The 23688-nt window shown below is 40.2% G+C and overlaps 1 protein-coding gene across 1 annotated transcript in view; it reads right to left on the reverse strand.

The window, feature by feature from the left end:
- The window catches only part of IRAG1 (inositol 1,4,5-triphosphate receptor associated 1), a 1344613-nt gene extending 1325267 nt beyond the window's left edge, over window positions 1-19346 (reverse strand). The window contains exon 1 of the mRNA XM_044059494.1: window positions 19120-19346. The gene's annotated coding sequence lies outside the window, so the exon portion shown is untranslated. The remainder of the gene's footprint in view (window positions 1-19119) is intronic.
- Window positions 19347-23688: the final 4342 nt, after the last annotated feature.

Consider the following 23688-nt stretch of genomic DNA (forward strand, 5'->3'; position numbering starts at 1 on the left):
AGTTGGTTGATATGTTTTAGCTTCCTTTTTGAATCGACGTTGACAGATAGGTTCTGCTTTTCTGTGCAAAATTTATAAATCAATAAAGACTGTATAGTTTCTTTGGAAGGGTTTTTTTTTTTCTTGTGCCCTTTATTACTCCCTTGCATCATCCTATGGCCTAATACACCTGTGCCTCATCTATACCAGGTCTACCAGCTCTTCTTAATTGCTCCAGATACCTAATTCAGCTGGGACAAGTTGAGGAGCCTAAGGTGTCCAGGGGTCTTCCGTTGTTACTTCTTTCACCGAGGTATTTTACTTTTTTATCCTACTTATTTCACCTGCAACCACTAGGTTATGAGGCACCCCTGAGGGGTGGGCATCATGCCTGGTACACACCTTTGAACTTATGTGGTATTTCATCCCACCTATGCAGCTGCAGAGATATGCCCCCACCCTTTTCTCTCTTTGGGCTATGTCTGCCTACAACAGCATCTCTAGCTTCCACCAAAAATCGCTGACGAGAGCACCCATAGAACCACACTCCTCATCCAGATGGGTGTTCCTATCCTGCTGCCATTCTTTCAGTCACGCCAGCCACTAATCAAACCTGAGTCAGCTAGGCTGTAGTCAAGGCTTTGTCTCTCTATGCACTGCAGTGCCTGTTTCTTGAGAAGGGTGTTTTTGCTGGATAGTAGGAATTATGGTAGGATTTTTTAATATTACTCATTTAACATAGTGCAGATCAAACCCAACTGTATGTTTATGGCAGCAGTTTGTTGTGATAAAAACAGTCCCTAGAATCAGCATTTCAGTTTTAGTTGAAGTTTGTTTATATAAGGATGAACCAAAAATGACTCACTTGTAAAAATAGCAAGACAAATCTATTCACTAACGCACACTAGTGTATTCTAAAAAAAGAAAGTCCAGAAAATTCTGTTTGCAACAATGCACATACATTTTTCCCATAGTATACTTTGATGTGGCCTTTTTCAGTGAACCGGTTTCAGTATCTAGTCAAATACTCGGTACTTACAGATACTGGTATTTTGTATCCAATACACTTTGAAATTCCAACAGAACAACAGCTTCAATCCATTGCCCATGTTTCAGTTGCAGCTTCCAGACTGCCTTCATCCCAGACACATAGCTCACTTGAAATTATTCATCAAAAGCCTATATACATTCATACATAATTTGAATCTCACAAGGGTGAGTGGCCAAGATGTCCTGCTAGGGCAAACTGCTCACTATTAGTTGTGGAAAGTTCTGGTTTGTTTACCTGCCTCAGATGTAGAAGCTCGGCACTCCCTTTCCATGACATCTTTTAACTTATGGCACTCAGTGTTCTGAAGAAGTCTTGTGATTGGGACAAAAGGGCTAAACTTCTATAATAAGTCATGTGTGGTGTAGTTGTGGTGTTTTTCTGTTTTTTTTTTTTTTTTTAATTTGGCATGCCATTCATGAAAGAAAGTTGAAGAATTCTGCCAGGGCAGTGTTTGACTGGATTTAAGAATACACCATTGTCTTGGTGGAAATGGGCCTGAAATGGGTGGCATGCCAAGTTCATTTGATTCTTCATCTAAATGCATCTAAATGCAAAGAGTCCAACAGTACTGAGCCAATACAAGAATGGTTCAGAAAAACAATTGAGGTTCAAACCATGTTTCCGGAAGTGTGCATGAGTTTTTGGAACAACTACATTCTTTTGAAATGAAGCTTGTAAATATTGGAAACCACAACTGGAAAATGGATATTTATGTGAATGTATCAAAGCAGCAACAGTTCCTAATGGATTAAGATACTAGAAATATCCTACAGGATTAATTCAGGGGCCAGAATTACATAATAATTTAATGCTACAACTGAGTTTCCAAAAATGATTTAACATCTGTTTGTCAACAAGTATTGCTTGATGATGATTCCAAGAAACATGTTATGCTTAATGTAGACAGTAGCTTGTTTGCACAAAGAAGAATATAATTTGAAGAGAGTTTTGCATGTTGCTTTCAAAACAACTACAGAAAATCTGTTTGAAGATTGCAATGTTGCCATGGACCAATATAATTTACTGTTTAGTGGCAAACGCAAAGTGAGCACCTCTATAACTTGCAGAAAGTATTACAGAGATTGCACAGTGCAAGTCTGGCTAGTGAAATATGCAGTATTTGAGGTATGTGGTAAATAAAAAAGGCACATGTCCTTTAGTTGAAAAATTAAAAGCAAATTGTGATGACTCCTTCAACACTTGTCTGAAAGCCTTTTTTGTTGTTGTTGGTCCAGTTTTTGTTACCTCCATGCCTGCATCCATAAGAAGTGTTGCAGTTTAGCCTTAGCAGTATGACCTCTCATACACATACTTTGTTGAGCACCTAAGGTATGGGTCTGCAATGTCCTCCATGCGATGAAGTAACTCAAATTCATGTCCCCTTCTTACAGTAATGAAAAGACTTTCAGAATGTCCGGTCTCCATCAAGTATCACTGTGAGACATACACCCTGGAGACAAGCGTTCCACACTTCCCCCACAGAGTGAGTAGCATTACCCCACCATTTCTTTCCCTCCCTATCTGTTTCTTCTAGTGCCTTTGCTGCTAAGTGAACCCAGGTCATCTGGGTCATAGAGATCCTTCTTTCTACTAAATGGATCTTGCTGCTTGTGTGAAATACTTACAAGCATTCCTTGCAATAGCAAAATACTTTCAAAAATGTGTGGTTAATCAGATTATACTACTGACACCCTGATACAGACCACCAAAGGAGCAGACTCCATGGCAACTGAAATTCCAGAAACAGAGCACATTTAAAATTGTCATGCATTGGTAATGTATAATAAGGTGTAGTACATTCTGAGACCAAGATTTGATACTTACACTAACATGTCATCCCTCTGATGGAGGAGATGGGAATTAGTATGTGATGCCTTCAGGTGAGGAAAGATTAGCAGCTTTATGCTTCTGTAACTCTTTTCCAGTACAGAAAAGATACACATCAATAGAAAAGGAGGCCACAGCTCTGAGTTTTAGAGTATAGACTCCTTCGGTGTCTGTGGGTAGAAGGTTGAGGCTGATGTCATGGCAACAACATGCATTCAGAGATGGCTGATAAGCTTATCAGCATATTAGACTGACTACAGAATAACAAAAGGGCACAGTAAATAAGATGGTCTCCTGATAACATATCATTGCCAGAAACTGATAAACCTGAAGGTGGGGTGTCATCTATAAACGCTTTGACTAAAGGTCATTTCAAGAAATTAAAGTTAAATTGGTAATTGTAGCATTTATGACTGGAAATCGTAGAGAACTGCCACAAGTTTTAAGTTTTGTGATAGATGATGGGCCACATAGATTTCATTATAACAAATTTTTATCACAAGGCATGACACAGACTTTCAGCAGAGAAAGGATTTCTGATATGAAGAACCAGATGTATTATTTAATAGAAACTGAAAAAATCAGAACTGGAAGAATTAAATGCTAATTACCCTGATATCATTAAAATGAAAATTCAGTGGCTAAAACAATGAATTTGAGTACACGTGCATAGTCTGTAGTAAACCACAAGGTGCAGAACATGCTAGCAGAAACACTACAGCACCTAAGGGAATTTCCTGGTGGTCACTAGAAAAAGACTTTGCAGGACCTTTCATAAACAGAGTATTAATGATCAAGGTGAGGGCATTTCTGTGCCAGAAATGGGATTGTAACCTGCAATAAGATAAGTGAGAAGATTTTTATATGTAATGTATGGTTACAGATAATGGTACTCGGTCCATTTCACAGTAATTATGTCATTGTATAAAACAAAATGGACACCATCCTTTACTCTAGGATACTCTTTCACCCTACTACCAATGGCTTAGCAAAACGCTATGTTCAGAAGTTTATGAATGGAATTAAGATATTTTCAAACACTGTACTACATGCCAAAGACAAAGTTTCATTATTTTTGCTGCAGTGCAAATCAAAATCGCATGAAGTATTAGTCACCAGTGGAATTGTTTATTCATGGACATTTCAGAACAAGACATGATATGATAAAACAAACCTGGTTGTAGCTATGACATGGAAACAAAGCTTGAAAATGGTAAATGTGCTAAGGGCAAAAGTTTAATAAGGCAGATCAGCATACCTTTGAAATACAAGAGGGGGAGGTCTAAACTGGATCACATGTGTAACATCAGAACATACTGGGACTGTGCTATTTTGAGAAAAGACAATAGCGTCATATCACTTACATAAGGTACAGTGACCATCTAGGCATACTTAGTGCAGATCAGGCTGAACAAGAACTTCAGCCCAGTTTTAGTTGCCTTTACAACAGTACCCTAGACTAGGACAAACCAAGGGAGCAGCTGGGATTGTTTTATCATGCAATCCTTAAACTGAAAAAGCGAAATGTCGTGGCTAAAAAAGTCTTTATATTTGTGACAGGAGGAACAAACTGTGGATACCTCATCATCTTGGGAGGGAGACTAACCTGGTAAATAAATAAATCTGGATTATGAAAGGATTTATGTCTGTATAGGTTTTTACTTCTTAAATCAATATTACTACAGTTTTTAATGATCTTCTTATGGTGAGGGATCAGTTTTATTACTCCATTCTGGTCCTGGTGACCTCACTTATTTACAGCTCATAGCCTTAATCCTCAGTGTTGCTGTCAGATTGCATGAGACACACTGGCTGCCAATCTATCATCATATTTAAAGGTCTAACCATAGTCTAACTCTCCCTTCATAATTTGGAGTCCCATATTTGGAAGAGCTTCCCGCATAGTATAAGCTGATCTTTTCCCTCAGTTCAGCCTCCCAGGACTGATGACAATTCCAGAGGCACAACTTGAATCTCTAACATTTGTGCCTTTGATTATCAATAGCCACATCTCTTGAATATGTTACCTAGATAAGAATCCCTAATGTTAAGTGGCTTTAAAGGCTCCCTAATGAAAGTCCAGTGGTTTTGTAATCATTTCACAAAACGCTGATCATAAAATCTCAGAGACACTGGAATGCAAAGCATGTCTTAAAGTAATAAATTACAGTCAAAAGCTTTTTTGCAAGTGGACAAACTTCCTGAAACCCCATGTGAGATGTTGGGCCCTCCTCCCATATCCCATGTAACTAGTATATATACTAACTCTGAAACCACACTAACTCAGGGAAAAGGTAAAAGCCAAGATAGTGCACGCTCAATCCCTACTGCAACATCACCAAAATCACACACTAGTGATTAATAGTAAGAAAGTCAATGATTAGTTTAATGATATCTGGCACCCCATTTTAAATGCTCCATAAAGATGATTCTATTCCATTTAACATATAGCTGATTGATATCTAGTGTGAAGACTGGTAGAGATGGGTTAAGGCTGCCAGCCTAGTCAAATAGAATTTGGTACATAATTCTATCATTTGTAAATATGAATGTGAATCACGGGCTTGTTGTCTTAAATGAAAAAAATGCTGTTACAAAAATATGGCAACAGTGCTCTCTACTGACCCAGTAAAAGCATGTTGTGACCCTTTGATCTAAAGTCGGCTCCAGGCCGGCTAGATGAAGGCTCCCTGCCTACTGTTTTAAGGTGAAAGTTAATGACCAGAATTTACATATGGAATGTCCTTTATTACTCTAAGTGTAAAAGAATGTAAATGCAGTTTCTGTCAGCATGGGAACACCAGGATAGTGTGAAATGATGTAATGTTTTATCAGAACTGCAGTTTCAATTTAAACAGAAAGAACCAGAAGGCATTAAGCATTTTGTCTGAACATCCAACTCACAGCACTGCCTGTTGTCTTAAGTAAGTTATCTTAGATGTGCGTTTTCTTTTAGATTAGCTAGGAACTATAAAGATTAGACTAAGTGTTTTTCTGTGATGTTATTACTATACTACTGATTTATTTAAGTATTTCTGTGTGATCTCTCAACTCTTGACTAGCACTGTCTGTGTAGTAGAAAGTATTGCCTTGTGGTTTTAATTATTTATTATTAAATATTTTAAAACCTTTCAACTGTGGCTGGTTTGTATAGAGATAATCTAAGCCTTAAGAGTACTTGCATGCCTTTGGTAAAACTGTACAAAGCCACTCTAATAGCTTTAGCCCTGGGCTATATTACCAATTGGATAATAACATTGCACAGTAATAACTGGACACCCTTTTAAGGGTCTTTGAGTATTTGATAAGTATTAGTGGGTAGTGGCAGCTGGTACTACAGTAGAGTCTGGGAGAAAGGGGCACAGCTGGAGAAACTGTGCCAGCCTTCCCCATGAGTGTCTGTGTGGTTGTATAACCTCTTCTCAAAGTGCATATGTGTGTGTGTGTCAGCTACTTGGGCAGGGACACGAAGCACTGGTTGGACAGAGAGGGTGCTAGAGGTTTTAGCTTGCCTACTAGGCTGAGATCTGGACCCTATAGCTGTGCCAGTGGGGGGTCTTATTGGGGACCTGGAGAGCAAGGGAGTGACCAGTCCCAGACTGACTGTGATCTCTGTGTGCTCTTAAGGGAAATTGCAATTTACTGTGTGTATTTGTTATCCTTTCCTCATATATGAGACGCCCTCTCTGGTGTTGGTGGTGAGGATTGAGGATTCTTGATTGCTGGGCCAGGGCACAGGCATCACATATTAATTGGTGCAGTGGTTGGGATAGCCGCACCATATTAGTTGGTGGCAGTGGTTGGGATCCACCTCACATATTAATAGGTGGCAGTGATTGGGATATCCTCACATATTAATTGTTTGGCAGCTGTGGGATATCCACATCACATATTAATTAGTTGGCAAATATTAACTGGCTTGTAGTGGTGTGGGTAGAGTGAATGTTGTAGCTTGTGTAAAGTGAGCTTTGAATGTGTTTTGTACTCTAAAACAGCCACGCAGTGAATACTCAGAGTTCAGATCACAATTGTTTTATTTCTTTTGTCAGCATAGTTAGTCAGGGTGAGCAGGCAGCATGTCAGCAGAGAAGTTTGGAAAGCTGACAAGGAGCCAGCTGGCAGAGATGTGCCAGGCTAGGGGACTGGTGCATGCAAACATGACTAAGGCAGACCTGATTGCAGCCTTGGTTACAGCTGCATCAGAAAACAGCAATCAGGAGGACAATCAGACTGGCAGTGAAGATATAATTCCCTCCGAGAATGGACAGCTCAACATTTCTGCAGTGGACTTAAAAATCCAGCTGGAGCTAAAGAGACTTGAGTTGGAGGCTAAGCGTGTGGAATTAGAAGCAAATGATAGAGTGCGACGTTTGCAGGCTGAGGAGAATGAGAAACTGTTACATCTGAAAGCTGAGGAACAAGAGAGGCAGAGGCAGCATGAGAAGGAGATGCTGACTCTACACCAGAGTCATGGAGGTAATGGGAAGGGAGTAACTGGACCCCAGAAGCACAAAACATCAGTAAATTTCTTCCGCAGTTTAAAGAGAGGATAATGTAGATAGTTTCATTCATATGTTTGAGAGGGTATGTAAAAAGTATGAAGTTGACCAAGGGCTCTGGGTACAGTTCCTGACCCCTTACTCCATGGTAAAGCTGTAACTGTTCTGTCCAAAATGTCTAACATTGCACGTTTAGATTATACTGCTGTAAAGAAATGTCTTTTACAACAGTTTACGCTAACACCTGAAATGTATAGGAAAACGTTTTTCGTGAGCACAGACGCAAAGCAGATGAAAGTGTTTGTGAATATGTTCCTGAACTGAGCACTTATTTCCATAGGTGGTTGAGTGGATGTCAGGTCACCACTTTTGAAGGGCTGGCAGACCTTTTGGTGAGGGAACAAGCCCTTAGCACATTGCCTGAGGACATGAGGATCTGGTTAGCTGATAGACAATGTGTTACTTCAGATGAGTTGTGGAAAAAGGGAGACCTATACCTTGCAAACAGGGCAGCCCTCACAGGAAGGGGACCCCCAGTACTGCTCATTGGTCTAAAGGAAGCCATGGTGGGCAGCACAGACTGCCCCAACATAATCTGCCAGTAGCAGGGGAAGCCACTAGTCCAGGTACACGTCTAGGAGCTAGGGTTAAATGTTATGAATGCAACCAGTGGGGCCATGTGGCATACAGATGTCTACAGAGGCAAGGTGGGGAGCCAAAGGTGAGGGAGGCAGTAAGTGGGAAAGACAAAATGCCAATAAACAGGTTGTCTTGAGACAACAGAGGTACTAAACTACCATCCTGCAGATGCCCTGATAGGGAAGAATTTGGGTGAGGCAGTACCATATACTTATGTAGTTACAAGCAGCCAGGCTAGGAGACAAGCATGTGGGTCTGGTAGCATGGGGGAGACCCACACAAACTGCATACTTGCATCCAGGACTGCTGAGGTGGTTACTTCAGGGAGGGTGCTACCCTGTAGCAGTGAAACTGAAGGTGAGCCGCAGCTGCTTGTGGGTACTGATGGTCCCTTGGACAGAGTGACTGCAAAGGTAGAGGTGAGTAGTAGTACCCAGGCTGACAGTGAGGCACTACTGTCAGAGGATGCCAGACTTCCTGTGGAAGGGGAGCTGGGAAGGGTTACAAGGAGAGAGTTGAGACAGGCTCAGCTCTCAGACCCTACCTTGCAAGGCCCAAGGCAGGTAGCTAGGGAGGCACCTGGTTCTCAAGGAAAGGGGGAATCTGTAAACTGGGACAAAGGGTTACTATACAGAGAGTGGACCCCTGAGGGAGGGCTAGAAGGTGAGAGAGTACAGCAGTTGGTAGTGCCTAGAGCCTACCATCTGGTGCTTCTAGCCATAGCCCATGATATTCCCTTTGCAGGTCAAATGGGCATAAAACGTACAAAGGGAAATATTATGCAGAACTTCTATTGGCTTGGAATTTTCAGAGATGTAACAGGGTACTGCAGGACCTGTGAGCAGTGCAAAAAGGTAGACAAGACAGGAGACAAGGTGAGAGCTCCTTTGATGCCTTTGCCTGTGACTGAGGAGCCATTTCAGAGGGTAGCTATGTATATTGTGGGGCCTCTGAGTACCCCAAGTTCCACAGAGAAAAAGTATATCCTAGTGGTAGTGGATTATGCTACACGATACCCTGAGGCAGTGGCTTTGTCCTCCATTGAGGCAGAGAAGGTGGCAAATCCTTTTAGAGATTTTCAGCAGGGTAGGTTTCCCAAAAGAAATACTGTCTGACAGAGGTGCCAATTTCATGTCAGACCTGCTGGCTTGTCTGTGGAAGTCCTGTGGGGTGAAGCACATGAAGACCACCCCCTACCATCCCCAGACTAATGGTCTTGTTGAGAGGTTAAACTCTACAATCAAGGCCATGCTATGTGCATTTGCAGCTCTGTTGTTTGCTTATAGAGAGGTTCCCCAGGAATCCACAGGTTTTTCACCCTTTAAGTTGCTGTATGGGCATAGGTTGAGGGGGACCACTAGATTTAATTCAAGATGAGTGGGAAGGTGAGTGAGAGTCTCACAAGAAGTCTGTTGTGGTATATGTCCTAAACCTCAGGACAAGGCACAGGGAAATCATGGGCTTGGCCCAGGAGAACCTGGCAGAAGCCCAACAACAGAAAAAGGTGTGGTATGACAGGAATGCTCGAGCTAGAGAGTATGCTGCGTGACAGCAAGTAATGGTTCTCATTCCTGTCAGACACAACAAGCTGCAAGCAGCTTGGGAGGGTCCCTACAAGGTGGTAAGAAAGGTAGGTGATGTTAACTACATGGTGGAACTGCTAGGCAGACAGCAGGGGCACAAATTGTACCATATTAACATGATGAAATATTACCATGATAGGAAGGCCCTTGTGTTGAGCATTTTCAGTGGATTGCAGGAGGAGTCTGAGGAGATCTGGGGACTAATCTCCTCAGTGAAGCTCGGGCTGACACCTCAGTGGAAGGGGTAGCAATATCCCAGCAGCTATCTCCTAACCAGGTTCGAGAAATCTGAGCAGTGTTGTAGGAATTTGGGGACATGTTCACTGGGAAACCAGGGTGCACCCACCTAGTGCAGCACCAAGTGTATACAGGACCCCAAAGACCTATTAGGCAGGCCCCTTATAGAGTGCCTGAGAGAGTCAAACAGACTCTGAGGGAGGAGGTACAGGAGATGTTGGAACTAGGGGTGATTCAAGAGTCCAACAGTCCATGGGCCTCCCCAGTGGTGCTGGTGCCAAAGAAAGATGGCAGCACCAGGTTCTCTGTGGACTACAGGAAATTAAACAGTCACACAGAGTCAGATGCTTACTCCATATCTAGGACAGATGAGGCCCTAGAACAGTTGGGTGGGGCTAAGTATCTTACAGCCATTGATCTTACCAAGGGTTACTGGCAGGTGCCCTTGACTCCCAGTGCTAGAGAGAAGTCAGCCTTTGTGACTCCTTCTGGCTTATATGAGTTCACAAAGATGCCCTTTGGGATGAAGAATGCCCCAGTGACTTTTCAGAGGCTGGTAGATCATATCCTTGCAGGAGCAGGAGAGTTTGCCCTTGCGTACCTGGATGATATTGCCATCTACAGCCATTTCTGTCCAGAGCACCTTCAGCATGTCAGGGAGGTGCTGGGCAGACTACAGAGGGCAGGGTTGACCATTAAGCCGAGGAAATGTCAAGTGGGTATGGCAGAGGTCTCCTACCTAGGACATATAATGGGGAGTGGTAAGATAAGTCCAGAACCTGCCAAAGTGGAAGCCATTCAGGCATGGACTGCACCTGTTACTAAAAAGCAGGTGAGGATATTTTTAGGGACAGCAGGGCACTACAGAAAGTTCGTCCCCAATTATAGTACCATAGCTGCTCTCCTCACAGGCCTGACAAGGAAGAACAGGCCTGATAGGGTAGTGTGGACCCCAGCATGTGAGTAGGCATTCCAGAAGCTTAAAGAAGCTTTGGGAGGACCCCCATTGTTAGCCAGTCCAGATTACAGCAAAGAATGTGTTGTGCGGGTGGATGCTTTGAACCATGGGGTGGGGATGTACTTAGCCAGATTTCTTCAGAGAGGGAAGAGCACGCAGTGGTTTATCTCAGTCATAGTCTCCAACCCAGAGAGGAATGCTATGCAGCTGTAGAAAAGGAATGTCTAGCCAAAGTGTGGGCACTGCAAAAACTACAGCCATATCTGTGTGGAAGAACATTCACTGTTATGACAGATCACAACCCTCTAACATGGTTAAACAGAGCCAGTCAGCAAAATGCCAAGGTGCTAAGATGGAGCCTGAGGTTGCAAGCATATGATGTGTCCGTGCAGTACCGCAGTGGGAGTAGCAATGCCAATGCAGATGGGCTCTCAAGACAGGGAATGGGGTAGGTATACTCAGATAGACCTAACCCTCTCAATCGGCGTTTCTCAAGGGGCACTTGAAAAACTAGCTTGAGTTCTCCGGGGGATGGGGGGAGAAATGTGAAGACTGGTAGAGATGGGTGAAGGCTGCCAGCCTAGTCAAATAGAATTTGGTACATAATTCTATCATTTGTAAATATGAATGTGAATCACAGGCTTGTTGTCTTACATGAAAAAAATGCTGTTACAAAAATGTGGCAACAGTGCTCTCTACTGACACAGTAAAAGCATGTTGTGACCCTTTGATCTAAAGTCGGCTCCAGTCCAGCTAGATGATGGCTCCCTGCCTATTGTTTTAAGGTGAAAGTTAATGACCAGAATTTACATGTGGAATGTCCTTTATCGCTCTGTGTAAAAGAATGTAAATGCAGTTTCTGTCGGCCTGGGAACACCAGGAAAGTGTGAAATGATGTATTGTTTTATCAGAACTGCAGTTTCAATTTAAACAGAGAGAACCAAGAGACATTAAGCATTTTTGTCTGAACATCCAACTCACAGCACTGCCTGTTGTCTGAAGTGAGTTATCTTAGACTTGTGTTTTCTTTTAGATTAGCTAGGAACAATAAAGATTAGACTAAGTGTTATTCTGTGATGGCAGAACTGTACTACTGATTTATTTAGGTATTTCTGTGTGATCTCTGAACTCTTGACTACCACTGTCTGTGTAGTAGAAAGTATTGTCTTGTGGTTTTAATTATTTATTATTAAATATTTTAAAATCTTTCAACTGTGGCTGGTTTGTGTAGAAATAATCTAAGCTCTTAAGAGTACTTGCATGCCTTTGGTAAAACTGTACAAAGCCACTCTAATAGCTTTAGCCATGAATAATAATATTGCACAGTAATAATTGGACACCCTTATAAGAGCATTTGAGTAGCTGATAAGTATTAGTGGGTAGTGGCAGCTGGTACTACTGTATAGTCTGGGAGAAAGGGGCATAGCTGGAGAAACTGTGCCAGCCTTCTCCAGGAGTGTCTATGTGGTTGTATAACCTCTTCTCAAAGTACATGTGTGTGTGTGTGTGTGTGTGTGTGTGTGTGTGTGTGTGTGTGTGTGTGTGTGTGTGTCTGTGTGTCTCCGCTACTTGGGCAGGGACATGAAGCACTGGTTGGACAGAGAGGGTGCTAGAGGTTTTAGCTTGCCAACTAGGCTGAAATCTGGACCCTATAGCTGTGCCAGTGGGGAGTGTTATTGGGGACCTGGAGAGCAAGGGAGCGACCAGTCCCGGACTGACTGTGATCTCTGTGTGCTCTTAAGGGAAATTGCACTTTACTGTGTGTATTTGTTATCCTTTCCTCATATATGAGATGCTCTCCCTGGTTGTTGGCGGTGAGGATTGAGGCTCCTTGATTGCTGGGCCAGGGCATGGGGTGTCACATCTATTTTTTATTTTTCACTCTGCACCAATGTCCTGTTTTTATTATTGTTACTTTGCCAGTCTTTACCATGCATTTTATTCTGGTCACTATTTATTTTTGTACTTTATTTTATTATTAATTATTTCTGTTACTTCATAATATGGTTCTACCTTCTTTGTTTTACTTGTACCCACATTCCACTATAGGCATGCGAATAACCTTGAACCAGAAAATGTCTGTGAACAGTTACAACCCCAAAGACAGGAGTGCAAATACAGAAAACAAAATGACAGTGATTATCAAAGATTACAGACTAGCAGAAGTAAACTAGAAACTTTAAAAGAATCAGTGTTAGCCAGTAGTGAGACTGAAGATCAGAAATGGAGGCACTATTTGTAGTTGTTTCACAGAACTTCATATCACAGCAGTCCAATCACAACAGCTTGTGAGTAACAACAAGGATGCATACATTCTTGCAATGCATGCACTCAGGCTGCTCAAATTATAATTGTGACAACACAACAAAACAATCTCCCATCTGGAACCTACTACATGCCACATACCTCTTGGATCTCTTTACTTGATTATTCTCACCTCTAGGTCAGTGTAGCTTGGACAAAGAGTTACCACTGACAGGCAATGTTATACTTGTCTTGCTCTTTTACTGAGGTGCACCAACCTTGGACCACCCAAAATTCACCACAGAAGAACAGGTCAGAAAACATGAGCATATCACAGCTTGAACCACGATGCTCAGGCAACCATAAATTGAACTCAGGTGTTTTGAGCAATTGTCTATAAGTCATGAGAAAGAGTCAGTGCCAAAGCTGTGACAGTCACAGAGAGTTCCAAAGTTATCTCAGGGCTTAACTTTATGATGGTCTACCATGTGTATGCACTTTGCTAATGTTCACAGGCTCCTTTCTCCTGATTTGATGTAATCAATTGTGCAATTTTACATCCATTAAAGTACATTAATGTGCTTTGCTGGGGGGAATAAAGTGGTAATGCTACTATTTAGAATAATGGCAGTACCAAATACCTGCAAAAGTGTCCTGGCTGCAGTATAAAAAGTGACTATAAATGAGTGCAACATCAGAGGGCAGAGTGTGTCTAAACAGTATAGATGGTCTCAGTACAGGAAATATTTTAGAAAGAACATAAATAGCAGTTATTGGTTATTATTTTTTCTAGAATTATTCAGTTTTGACATACTTTCTTTCTGGATTGCAAACTTTGTGTTCCTATGCTCCTTCCTGAAATCAGTGCAAAAATGTCTAAGTAACATTTTTGTATGACCCCCCCCCCAACACATACATATGCTCTGTTTTCATTGTCATAAAAGCAAAGAAAAAGATTATATCAGAAACAGCTACTGATGCTGTAATCCTCCATGTATTTGATTTTTATTATAGAAAATAAAATCTACAAGTTCAGTACTGTTTAAAATACATAATGAATAAATGATATTGTTAAAAGATATAATGGTAAAACAAATGAGGTCCAAAAATATAAGACCTGTGGCCCATGATGTCTTCATAAAGATTAAAAAGGGAACCACACTGCTGTGAGCCTGAGCTGGGAGCTGACCTAATTATAAAAAAATAAACAAGTGGCTTTGAAGTCTACTCACTCACACGGCAATAAGCTCAGATAGGGAAAGGATCACACACAAACTGAAAACCAAACAAGCCTTGGTCATGACTGCAAGATGTGATTCTAAAGGATGCAAATTATTCTAGCAAACAAGATGGCCAGTTCCTCTACTGCAATAACAGCTCACTAAGCATTCCTCTCATTTCTCAAATACTGTGATAAGCATGCTTCAGTACTGTGGACCTTATGGGCACAAAATCTAAGTTATAAAATCCAGGGTTGCTTTATAAAATAAAATTGTTTTCTCTGTCACAAGCTCCCATATGTAAACTGCAGTATTTCTGGTTCTGGAATCTGGCTATGCGCTGTTGAATTCTCCCCTTTTCAATTCCATTGTAGGCTGTTGTAGTTCATGATCTAAGCAGCACTGATCCATCTGGGTTTTATTTTTGTTACATTGATAGACACTTATATGCGTGTGCGTGTGCGCACGTGTGTGTGTATTTTTTATTTGTCTACATACTGTGAATATACTGATGTGTCATAGCACAGCAAAAAATAAGGCCAGCATTTAATGTTATCACATAATATCAGCTAAACAAACATTTTAAACATTCTACTTGTAAGACATCTTTATTGCTCAACCAGCAATGTATTAGTAATCTGACTCATTCTTATTTATGTATTTATACAACAGTATGGAATGAATAGAAAAAATAATCTTTCTTTCTTTCTTTCAGTATATGATGCAGAGGTCTATAAGTAAATCGATATGTAAAACTGTTTGAAATGGCTTAGAAGGGCTTGGGAAGTGTGGATAAACTGCCTGCAGTATGACAGGTCAAGTCCTTTGCAAAAACTGCAGAGTAGTATAAATAGGAAACATGGATCCAGAGAGCAGAACACTGGGGGGAGCGGGGGCATTGGCAGGGATAACAACAACAATATGGAAAAGGACTTGGAGCATTTATATCTCGTTTTAGGTAATCAGTTCAAAAATGTGATTAGAAGAAGTGCAGCACCACACATGCTGTTCACTGTATCTCACTCCCTAAACTCTCACTCCCGTCTGGATTATCGTGTTATGTAAGCCTTACCTCCTAAAAGGCATGCAGCTGAGGAAGTATAGAAACAAAATGGCTAGATCATGTAGGCTCTGTAAAAGGAACCATAAAGTAGACAAATTATAGCAGGGCGAGAAAATATAAGGTACATAACAGTGCATGTGCTAGTAGATAAAAGTTAGAGGGAAAACCTTCAAGTACTTTAAGAAAATAAACATAATACAGAGGGCGATAATTGTTCACAAAATTTCTATTAATGAACAAGGCAACACCTTCTGAAATTAGGGAGAGAAAGCCGGGTTAGAACCATATGAGAGAGTATTTTTGTCAAAGAAGCAGCATACATATGGAACAGCCCAGCTAAAGAAGTAATGGGTAAAAAACTTTCAGAACTTTAGGGCAGAGGCAGATGTAAAGTAATTCTTAAATGAAGAGAAGGAAATTGGTTACGCAGGACTGCTGGCCTGTGTTATCCATTTGGTAAAAGCATTAGAAGATACAGCAGGGAAGCTTATTCTTACAAGACTTCTGTCAGCATTGTTTAACCCTAGAAGTACATTTAAAAGAAATGTAATGTTATTTTTTTAAGTTATTTGTAAATCGAGTAAGTGATCCTACTAGAACAGTTTTCAGACATATCTATAATTACAAGGGTGAGGGCAATAAACATGGAAATTTTAAAATATCCCAATCAACCAGTATGTTTTAAGAGGTGGGAGTTGCTAATATACAAAGAGAAAATCCATGAAGACATGGGGATACAAAATCCAAGCAGACATTTGGAAAACATACAAAATCCATGTAGACATAATATGCAAAATTTTTGTAAACATAGGGAAAACTATGCAAAAGCTATGTAGACATAGGGAAAACATACAAAGTCCATTTAAACATAGGGAAAGCAAGCAGAATCTATGTAGACATGAGGAAAACGTGCAAAATCCATGTAGACATAGGGAAAATACAGAAAATCCACCCAAACAATAACCAGACAGGATGTAAATGAGCATTGAAATGTAGAACAGTGAAATAAAAACGCTAAGCACTGAGCTAACATGCTTCCAAGACAATTACCGTGCCCTTCTTTCTTCGAGGTGCATTTTCATTTTATCCTTCGTGAATTTGAAGGTGGTTAAGTTAATATTAGCTGAGTCTCAAGTGTCTCTAGTGTTGCACAATGACCCTGATTTTTGTGTCATACTTTTGCTCTGCACCTCATTTTTCTGTTTGTTTTGTTTTTTGTTTTCTGGTAAATCAAGGGGGGTTACATTTTAGTCAATAATGCCAGACAGCAGAGTTCCATACTTACTACTGTGTGCACAGAATACATGCTGCTGCAGAACCTATTACTCAACTTTTTTTGACTGAGTGGTATTTAAAAACTGTCTCTAATTTGAGGTCCATATTAATTTTGGCTTTGTCCCTGATTCTTGAATAAAGACGCTGAGAGCTATGAGCCAAACGGATGTATGGAACAGCATGCAGCCTGGTAAGTAATAGAGCCTGCACTGCCCATTTGGATCAGTAAGCAGCTCCTTCAACCCTCGTAGCATCAGGTACCACTGCTTAGGAACAATTCTACAATTAATATTGGGCCCAATAAATTACAGCGGCATTGCTAGTCAGGTCACTTTCCAGTCATGTTCTGCATATTGGAGGGAGAGGTGATGGCATAAAATAAGGTTAAGTATGTTCTACACACATAGTACACCATTAGCCCATTAAAAGTAATACGCATGAGAAAAATATTTGTAGTGATAAACGTATATAATTTCCTAAGCTGTGTATTATGCTCCTGCCTGTCTTCTTAATTTTACTATAAGAAACTGCAAATAAATAAATTAAATAAATAAATAAATATGATAAAAATGTTACCTAATATATCAAGAATATAATAATAGGTTCATAGGTTGGTACTAGGCTATTGGCCCTAGGGCCTATACAAGCCTAGCCATAACAATTCCCTGGCTATTTCTTCCCACACTATTTACTTCCCTGGACCCCTGTCTAACGAGGGCGACTGACGTGATCCACAGGGTGAATTTCCTTACTTAAATGTAAATGATATTTTTAATGACAAAAGCATCTAAAGGTGTGGAACATGTTGAAATGTTGTTTGTACTGCAGCTCTAGGACAAATCTGCGTTCCAGCTGGTTTAACGGCAATTTTGATGTGTGAGTATTAGTGACCTGTTCTTTTTCTTTATGGGCAGGATTTTGGGAATACTGCAATTTCACTGCCATCTTGTGGAGGATAAGGGCATTGCAACATCATAACAGCCCAAAAAAAAAAAAAATCACAAGGTGCAAAGTTTTAAGAAATGTGTGCTCCTGTGATATGACTGTACAGACAACGCTAACCAGGCAGAATGAAAGTTATAACTGTCACTGTGTCCTGATCCACACCCATTTACCAAAACAATGGGTCTTCAAAGATGCTACTCTATGGCATGACAGACCCCCACCTGGAGCTTAGATATGCCGATATGGGAATATAGAAGGTAGGTAGCTCTGGACTCAAGGGTGACAGGAATATGGTTAGAAGAGGACCAAGACGAACAATAAAAACACAACCAAAAAGGCAAAAAAATAAACATATACACAAACTTCTCAAAAGTATGACATTACTAAAGGCATATTTTTAGCAGTGTGAAATAATACAACTGCCAACACACAACTAGATAAGTGAATGTACCATAAATGAACCAGGGAATGTGGTGAGAATACTCCAAAGTGAACTAACAGTAAGGCATTTATTTGTAATAGTAAAGTTAGTGAAATAGCCAAACTGCAAGTCACACTGGTGGTTTTCAGTCACCTGATAACTCCCTTTAAGAATAGATTACACATTAAAACAGGAAAACATAAATGCAAAAACCTTAAAGTTGAAACACAGAAACAGAGTAAAAAATCAATAAGCTGTTTTTGAAAATGCCTGTGTTTAGCATGACTATAATGTATAGAATGTAACCTAACCTGACTGCAGTAAGAACCAGATGTCCATTGATTCAGACAATGCACACAGATACAATTAATTTACTGCAATTAAAGTGCTTTAAGTCAAACATCCTCATGAGTAAAATGCTGTCATTGTCTGCAGCAGAGGCTGCAAGAAAATGCAATGTAAATATTCATTCTTCAAGATAGCTAATGAAGGAGTGAAGACCACCTATAGTGTCTTCCAGATAGATCAAGTAAAAAAAAAAACTTTCCACTATTCCGTTGTACTTCCTAAAAAGCAGTTTAACAGTTTTTTCAAAGTCACCAGCTCAGTGAACATGACAACTGAACCCTGGGGAGCATTCATGCAAATATTTAAAAAGAAAACGTGAATAAAGAACAGGAGCCATATATATGCAATGCACCCCCACAAAAAATTCAGATATTAGCATGCTAATAAGGGCAACTTGATGCAACAACAAAATCTATACCTCCAAACACACCTTCCAGGTGCACTCTTAGAAAAATCAGTTGCTAGGAAGAAAGTGACAAACGTGATGCTCTGCCAAGTGGTGGGGGTTACAGTGAGGTGTACAACCATCTCATGACAAACACAGATTAAGTAAATTAAATATTTATTAATCTGTCAGTAACAGAGAAATAAGTTTAAAACATTTCATTATCTTTTTATATTTCTTTAACGTCTCATGCTAAACATTTATTTTATTATATAGCCTTTTAAAATCATGTTATCTCCCAAAAATGCTGATACAGGTTAGATATTTGTTCTAAGTCAGATCTCCCAAACAAATACTGCATGTTATCAGCTTCAAGACTGTATGAATGGACAGAGGATATGACACTAGTTAAATCTTAGATAATAATTGTAATAATTCACTATACCTTTAAGAAGAAAGCGAGATGATTCACACTGAAAGTTGAGCAGAGCTGTGGGCTACTGAGAAGAGTTTACTTGCCTAAAATTGAGTGACGGTTTTTCTCCCTCTTGCTAGCCTCTCTTTCGCTGCTGGGAGCTTTTACCATTTAAGGTCAATGTTACATATGTCTCCTCTGCCAGAGGCAGTTTCAAGTTCAGAGGCTTAGCAGGCTGTCTTATGGAAGGAGTGCTCAAACTTAAACAAAAAGCATTCTAGAAATCTTTCCTCTCATTTCAGAACATGTGAAATGTAAGGGGATCCTTGTCTTAATGCAAACGTCCTGAAATGCTCCGTGTGATTAATATCTTTTTTTTTTTTTACTGTGCTGTTTCAGAACAATTTCCCTGAAGGAAACCCCACCAATTTAAACAAGTTGTAAATTAAACAGTAAGCGGCACTCTGCGAAGTTGAGTCTTCTAGCTTCAGATTTCCTCAAAGAATTAGTGCTACTAACAAAAGTATCAGTCAAGAAATATTAAAAATGAAACAAGCAGTAAGTTGTTTTATTTATGATTTGCCCCCTCTTAAGTCACTTTCATTGTTTGAATGATATCTGTCATATATCATTAGGTTTGTTATAGAAGGAATACCTCCTGCAGATTGAAATGTTATTGATATCAAACAGGGTGAATATGTATGCATGTCTATGTGTGTGTGTGTGTGTGTGTGTGTGTGTGTGTGTGTGTGTGTGTGTGCGCGCATGCATGCATAAGTATGTGTGTGCAAAAGTGTTTTGTGTGTGTGTGTGTGCGTGCATGAGTGCACACATGCATACATGCACGAGTATGTCTGTGCAAGAGGGTTGTGTGTGTGCATGAGCATGTGTGTGCACATGTACAAGAAAGTCTATGCAAGAGTGGTGTGTGTGTGTGTGTGTGTGTGTGTGTGTGTGTGTGTGTGTGTGTGTGTGTGTGTGTGTGTGTGTGTGTGTGTACGCATGCATGCATGAGTATGTGTGTGCAAAAGTGTTTTGTGTGTGTGTGTGTGTGTGTGTGCGTGCATGAGTGTACACATGCATGCATGAGTGCACACATGCATGCATGCATGAGTATGCCTGTGCAAGAGGGTTGTGTGTGCGCATGAGCATGTATGTGCACATGTACAAGAAAGTCTATGCAAGAGTAGTGTATGTGTGTGCGTGTGTGTGTGTGTGTGTGTGTGTGTGTGTGTGTGTGTGTGTGTGTGTGTGTGTGTGTGCACGCATGCATGCATGCATGAGTATGTGTGTGCAAGAGTGTTTTGTGTGTGTGTGTGTGCGTGCATGAGTGCACACATGCATGCATGCATGAGTATGTCTGTGCAAGAGTGTTTGTGTGTGTGTGTGTGTGTGTGTGTGTGTGTGTGTGTGTGTGTGTGTGTGTGTGTGTGTGTGTGTGTGTGTGTGTGCGCGCGCACCTGCACACGCACGTTTGTTGAGAAGCAAAGTATACACTTGGACCTGCATGCAGTAATCTGGGAAGCTACTATGAAAAGTTGCAGAGGAAAGACGTACAGACTAGACAAAATGGGCATAATGGTGATGTTTGAGCTGTATGGTACAATTCTTTGCCGAGTTAAAATTCTCACATACTTCATAGCCCTTGTGACATCACAGCACAGCTTGAGCTAATAGCTTCACTGTGAAAATGATTATTCTCTTGACCATGTCATGTATGAGCGAAGTTCATCTACCATAACTGGAGCTAGAGGGCCAGTTGGGGGTGTGGTACATATTGATGGTGGCCAGGTCTATTACCCCAAGGGATCATGTGGAATCTATGGGGACTGCGCCTCTTGGTGGAGCTCAGAGGCTATCCACACATACATTTGCATACTCAAGATTGGAAACTGAGCATACGCTAAGGCTGGCATGTATGGGAGTGCAGTTGCTTATAGATTGCCCATGCATAGAGCACTGCTTGCCTTCTGTATTCTTGGGTTTGACTCTTTCAGTTTCTCCTTGCAAGCATGTGGCCCTGAGTAAGACACTAAAGTAAGCATAGGATGAATTTAAAGAATCATTTAGCAATTCCCTCAGAAACGCTGCTCACAGCATCATGTAGCAGCGCACTAGTAATATTTCTCATTGTTTTCATGACTTAGAATGCATTTTTTTATTATGTTACATACTGAATGTCATAGCTCTCTCTTGTAACATTGCAATCATGCAGAAAACTATGATCAATTTGTTTAAATGGCATTTTTTTTTAATTTTGTTTCCTTTAGATAATTTCAGCATAGCATGTAAAAATAATGCTTATACAACTGGGATTTACGTGCATTCTCAGAATCTGCCCTTTCTTCTCTGAATTTGAGGTTTAAACTCTGTAACTGAATAAACAAGATTAAGAAATAATAATTACTAGAAAAAATTACATAAGTTCTTGCCAAGAAATCATTACATATATTATGATACACTACTGTTCTCTTTCTCAAGGTTGCCTCTCCCACCAGCATTAGTATTATGCAAGTATTAATATTTGGAATTAAGCATTACAAGCAGCAACTTCCTAAAAAATGGAAGGAAGCTATAATATAGCTTGTTATCGACCTCTCTGACCTCAGTCAAGTCTATAGCATGGTTGTCTTTTTCCTAATTTAGGACAGTAATCAGCAAGCTCTGTGTACCATGGCTTGTTATAGCTAGGTTATTAAGCATGAAATGTGCTATACCAAAGTTAATGGAGCATGGCCTTAGTACTCCATATAATATAAGTTCATTGTATAACAAATAAAGAAGATAGTCATAAAAAGAAGGAGTAGTGTTCAACTTAGTGGGTGCTACAGGGAAATATTGGACTGCCTAAGGGTATTGTGAGGCTGACACCACAGGTGGAGGGCCTCCCCACTTTAGAAGGTCTGTTATATCCCTGTAATGCCCACCTAGAGGACATTATTGCATTTACAAAAATGGGCTATATGTTGATTTATATTTGTTTTATTAGTTGTAAATATATACATGTATATAGCGTTTGAAAACTGGAATAGGAAATGTAATTGTTGTTGCAGGAAGTGTTTTACATAATATAAAAGTTAAGTAAATATTTATGTCTGAGTGCACACACAAACATACAGATATACTCCACATACATACATAAATACAGTGATATGCACACAGATGGATGAAAAGGCATAGACACAGTTATCCCTTATATATATATATATATATATATATATATATATATATATATATATATATATATATATATATATATACAGAAACTTAAACACGTATACACTCACACACAAACACACACACACACACACACATGCAGAGGTACACACATCTATTTATTTATTTATATATATATATATATATATATATATATATATATAGAGAGAGAGAGAGAGAGAGAGATGGATACACATGCAGAAAAGAAACTCAAATGCACAAATATCACGCACACACGTGCATACATATACATATTCCTTTGTGCGCATTTACATGCATGGACACACATACACATACAGACATAACAAAAACAGACACATTTCCTTAATGGTTTAGATCTGAACCAGATACCCTGCAGTAGATGAGCACATATACTTTACTGTAGTTATTAAGTCTGTGTGTTCCTCTATCATGGCAGCTGGTTTGTTTTTCTGTAACTTTTTTGGCTCTGTGTCAGCTGGCCATTACACCTCACCCAGTTGGAATTCCGTCATTTCCTTGTTGTGGGGATCTTCCCAGATACATTGTGATGACAGCTGGCTGGGCTGATTTTTGTAGAATGTCCAGATTTTTTTTGTCCATTTTTCATAAAACTGGTTTTCTGGCAAATTACTGGCAATGGCAGACATTTAAGTTTCAGACTTCATACCCTTTAGAAAATTCATGCTAATGCAAAACCTGTTATTCTATCAACTTTCTAAGTTTGTAAGAGCAATATTTTAAAAATGTTCCTATTTTGGGGCCTTTGTCCCACTTTTATTTATGGCTTTGTCCAGATTTCTTGCTTTAAGAGTTTGAGAGGTATGGGAGAGGCCAACATTTAGACAGCTATGAGGGTTGCTTGTGCCCTCACAGGCATGCTGTCAATGAAGGTATTTTCACTTATTAACCTATCCCGTCCTCAGGGAAAGAGATATACAGCCCTCACCATCACAGGTCCCTCAATGCCTTCCTCCTACAGAATTGCGTGCTTCTAGGCACTTGCTGAATGAAGGCTACCATCTATTAGTGACTTGGTAAGCCACATGTATGCTCTCAGGTCATGGACCCACATGGTTCTTCAAAAGGCCTGCTACAACTTGTCAATGCCTCTGTCCTTCCACCTCACAGGATAGGCATATACCTATCCTCTAAGCCTCTAACTGAACTCAGGTCAGCTGGGTCATAATTAGCTGGGTCTAACGGTCTATGCCACCAGAGCATTATGGCAAATTGTATTGATAATGGCTGCTGCTGCACTAAGCTCTAGGACTGCTGTTTAATAAAACAGAACTGGAGTGGGAAGCTACAAGCAAAAGGTATCTAAAAAGTTAAATGTTTAGTTAGCTTTCTTCTGCTTTCCTTTTTCCACTCAGGTTTTTTTCTTTAAAGCCATTGTTAGTG

This window comes from Protopterus annectens, chromosome 17.part0 (assembly GCF_019279795.1).
Source record: "Protopterus annectens isolate FY-2018-M chromosome 17.part0, PAN1.0, whole genome shotgun sequence".
In the NCBI taxonomy this organism is placed as follows: Eukaryota; Metazoa; Chordata; order Ceratodontiformes; family Protopteridae; genus Protopterus; species Protopterus annectens.